Here is a 4,570-nt window from a genome sequence, read left to right as displayed (position 1 = left end):
CCAGCACTGTGGATACGGTCGTGGAGAGGGTGCTGGAGGGAATGGACCAGAGATTCGCTAGGTTGGAGGTAAGATGGCCGTCGAGAACGGACTGGAGTTACATTCCAGAGAAGTTGAAGAGCGCAAGAGAAGGCGGATACAGAATCCGAAAACCGCGGTAAGAGTAGGTTATTGACTGTGGCTTTAGGCTAAACTCAACTTAATTGTGTCCATCACGTGAAAACCAGTGTGAGTTGCTTTATTTAAAAAAATGAATTTCGTGTTTTCAATTTATAGGAAGCAGTTCGCCGCCTGCATAACTCACCGTGGCATTATAATCCAGGTCAAGGGTAAGAATAAGTGAATGTTCTCCCAATATCTAGTTGAGTTGGACCCGATGTTACGTTACGTCAATGCAGTTTTTTTTTAATTAACCATAGGCCTGTTGTTTTTACAGGCTACTGTCACCTCACAATGTGGATGTAACGAGTCGCTTGAAGGAGGCGGTGTCAAACAGTCTGAACTTCAGCCAGGTAGACGGGGACACTATCGAGGGTGAGCGGCGCTGACTTTTACCACGGCTCTGGCACTGATACTTTTAAGCACTGGTCATTTTATTCATTCCTCTTGTTGTTGTTTTTTTAGCTGCGTGACGGACCTGTGTGCTGTGCTACAGGCGCGTCTTGAAGCCAACCCGAAATACTCACAGTCTCACCACAGAAGAGTGAAAGAGAGTAAGAACATATACGCTGTCAATATGACTTTCGTTACTTTATAGACAAGTTGTCAATATGCTGTGCATGGATAGACCATATTTTGATTACTTATTGGTTATTCCAACAGCTCCCAGAAGCCAGCTTCTGATCCAGGATGAGGACCTCTGACAACTCCCGCAGACCCTGCAGGGACCGGAGTAATGCGAAGAATGCGGATTCCAAACGGCGGCGTTTAGGCTTATTGTGTATATTGTAGGCTACAGCAGTGTGTGTATATAGTTTTCAATTCTTTATTATCAACATGGTTCTTATTACAAAGTAAGCTATGTACATTGTGTGGTGTGGCAATAAAAGCGCTTTAAAAAAAAAAAAAAGTTTCCTTTTTCATTCTCAATAGATTCACGTCATTCATGCCTGCATTAGCCTAGTCATAGTGCAGCTTATAAGAATGACGTGAATATACGAAGTACACAAACATCCCAGGAATATTAGTAATCATAATCACAATTATTAATCATAATTACTGAATGATATGCCCATATAAAGTATGCATATATTAACCTTATTGGCCAATGGGCGGTCAGCTTTACAGGAGCTTTTTTATGTAATCACGTGCCTTTTTTGTCCAATACCAGCGAGGCCAGTGAGAGGTCCAGGCGCTCTCACAGCGGGGTGCTAATCGCTGGGCCATTAGCACCCCGCTGTGAGAGCCCGCCGCGAGCCGGGTTCGTTTCCGACGATTTTCTCGCTCAACAAACTTAAAGTTTGTCTGCCTGCAAGCGCCCAGGTGCGTCCGAAAATTAGGCAAATTCGCGGAAGTTCACTGCCGTCCACAGTGACACAAATCCCTCTTTTCGTGCAGTGTATAGTTCTGAGCTGTACGAGCGCACAGTAACCTGCCATTGACTCGTTTATAGTACCGGCCATTAGAATGTCTGTGCGACTAATTTCTCAGCGTGAGAAATGGCATGTGTGGCGTGTGAGCGTGTGAACTTGTTGAAATGCGTGTGTCTCACGCTCATTGCGTGAGACTTGAGAGCCCTGATAAAGCCTAGATTTTCACCTCAACTGGAATGAACTGCAAACACAACCTACGCACATGTATTTATTGACATAAAGAGTGAAATATTCTCATATTGTAATTTAGCCAAATTAATTACAGGGTTGCATAAGCTACTTGCCAATATATCAGATGTAGTGGTTGCTCCAGGTTTCCCGCTTTTCAGGCAGGCGTGTCTTTATTTTCCAACATTTCAGCGCTCGAATGTGGAGCTGAACTCTGACAGATGTGGTTGATCAGGTGGGATTCAAAACCAACACAAAGCATTGTATAGCACGAGGCGGTGGAGCGGGGAGAAGCAAAGTATGCTGGGATTGGGGATTCAGCTCAACGCCACGTTGTCAATCACACAAGGCGAGTATTATTCTCCGAGCGGGCGACCAAAGCCCTGAGACGAGATCCTACCGCTGACAGAGGAGGAATGACACGCTCGCAGACAGATTCATATTCATACGCACACATGAGCTGCCGGCCTGAATACTGAAATGTTGAAATTAAACACACATAGAAAAACTTACATAGTCACAGCCTCTCAGCCTCCGGAGAGGCAGCACAGGCCCGGAAACACTTTGCAAATGTTTAATACTGTTTTGTTTTTTGACATTTCTGGGACATTTTTGGCTGAAAACCACCACACAAATACTAATGTGTCTTACTATGTTTGTGGGTAGTCTTTAGTGACAGTTCCAGTTTCAGCCTGAACCTGAACTGTTCCAAGCAACCATTGGCTATCTCTCACTATCTCTCATGTGAGACTATCTCTCCAAGAAATATAGCAAGTTTTCGTCAGAGTGGAGGCAGAATTCAACAAGGTTATGCATCCTCAGGTGTACATTCTGCATGACCTTGAACTGACTTTTTAGTTTCTGATTTTTGATCCCCAGAATGGAAAGGTCAGCTGGCAGGCTGGATATAGCTAACGAAATCCTTACATTTTGTGACAGTAAAATTAGGTCTTTAGTACGGTGGCCGACACGTGCAAACGCGCTGCAAACGCCGAAACAAATCCAACAGTAAAACGCTGCAAGAGAAAAATGCGGCAATCACAAAAACGACTGGAGCACACGCGCTGCAAACCCCAAAACACATGCAAGAGAGAAACGCTGCAAACATCAAAACACATGCAAGAGAGAAACGCTGCAAACATCAAAACACATGCAAGAGAGAAACGCTGCAAACATCAAAACACAACGGAAGTTCGCCAGTCCACTAGGGGGTCTCGACCTACCATATTAATGAAAGAGAAGAAAGTCAAAAGGTACGTTGTCATTTATGTCTTTTTTTTAACACTTGGCCGTAATCTTTTACCTTATTATAGCGACATAACTCCGCTGCTCTTCTATAATAAAGTAAAATATTACGGCCAAGTGTTTAAAAAAGACATAAATGACAACGTAACTTTTGACTTTCTTCTCTTTCATTAATATGGTAGATCTCCCAAAGTCGATCCCCTATCGCACAGGTCGAGACCGCCTAGTGGCCTGGCGAACTTCCGTTGTGTTTTGATGTTTGCAGCGTTTCTCTCTTGCATGTGTTTTGATGTTTGCAGCGTTTCTCTCTTGCATGTGTTTTAATGTTTGCAGCGTTTCTCTCTTGCATGTGTTTTGATGTTTGCAGCATTTCTCTCTTGCATGTGTTTTGATGTTTGCAGCGTTTCTCTCTTGCATGTGTTTTGATGTTTGCAGCGTTTCTCTCTTGCATGTGTTTTGATGTTTGCAGCATTTCTCTCTTGCATGTGTTTTGATATTTGCAGCGTTTCTCTCTTGCATGTGTTTTTTTATGTTTGCAGCGCATTTTTCTCTTGCATGTGTTTTGATGTTTGCAGCATTTCTTTCTTGCAGGTGTTTTGATGTTTGCAGCGTTTCTCTCTTGCATGTGTTTTGATGTTTGCAGCATTTCTCTCTTGCATGTGTTTTGATGTTTGCAGCATTTCTCTCTTGCATGTGTTTTGATATTTGCAGCGTTTCTCTCTTGCATGTGTTTTGATGTTTGCAGCATTTCTCTCTTGCAGGTGTTTTGATGTTTGCAGCATTTCTCTCTTGCATGTGTTTTGATGTTTGCAGCGTTTCTCTCTTGCATGTGTTTTGATGTTTGGAGCGCATTTCTCTCTTGCATGTGTTTTGATATTTGCAGCGTTTCTCTCTTGCATGTGTTTTGATATTTGCAGCGTTTCTCTCTTGCATGTGTTTTGATGTTTGCAGCGCATTTCTCTCTTGCATGTGTTTTGATGTTTGCAGCGCATTTCTCTCTTGCAGGTGTTTTGATGTTTGCAGCGTTTCTCTCTTGCATGTGTTTTGATGTTTGCAGCGTTTCTCTCTTGCATGTGTTTTGATGTTTGGAGCGCATTTCTCTCTTGCATGTGTTTTGATATTTGCAGCGTTTCTCTCTTGCATGTGTTTTGATATTTGCAGCGTTTCTCTCTTGCATGTGTTTTGATGTTTGCAGCGCATTTCTCTCTTGCATGTGTTTTGATGTTTGCAGCGCATTTCTCTCTTGCATGTGTTTTGATGTTTGCAGCGCATTTCTCTCTTGCATGTGTTTTGATGTTTGCGGTGTTTCTCTCTTGCATGTGTTTTGATGATTGCAGCGCATTTTTCTCTTGCATGTGTTTTGATGTTTGCAGCGTTTCTCTCTTGCATGTGTTTTGATGTTTGCAGCATTTCTCTCTTGTATGTGTTTTGATGTTTGCAGCATTTTTCTCTTGCATGTGTTTTGATGTTTGCAGCGTTTCTCTCTTGCATGTGTTTTGATGTTTGCAGCGTTTCTCTCTTGCATGTGTTTTGATATTTGCAGCGTTTCTCTCTTGCATGTGTTT

General features: G+C 42.8%; 1 long non-coding RNA gene across 2 annotated transcripts; it reads left to right on the top strand.

Annotated features, from left to right (window-relative positions):
- Positions 1–516: 516 nt before the first annotated feature.
- Positions 517–858, top strand: LOC142367433 (uncharacterized). 2 transcript variants are annotated; one of them, XR_012767090.1, is made up of 3 exons: positions 517–534; positions 625–713; positions 830–858. It is a non-coding gene; the product is annotated as an uncharacterized LOC142367433 (long non-coding RNA). The 2 variants fall into 2 exon arrangements; XR_012767091.1 differs by having other exon boundaries at positions 823–858.
- Positions 859–4,570: the final 3,712 nt, after the last annotated feature.

This window comes from Odontesthes bonariensis, chromosome 18, assembly GCF_027942865.1.
Source record: "Odontesthes bonariensis isolate fOdoBon6 chromosome 18, fOdoBon6.hap1, whole genome shotgun sequence".
Taxonomy (NCBI): Eukaryota; Metazoa; Chordata; class Actinopteri; order Atheriniformes; family Atherinopsidae; genus Odontesthes; species Odontesthes bonariensis.
This window is presented reverse-complemented; position numbering and strand designations above follow the sequence as displayed.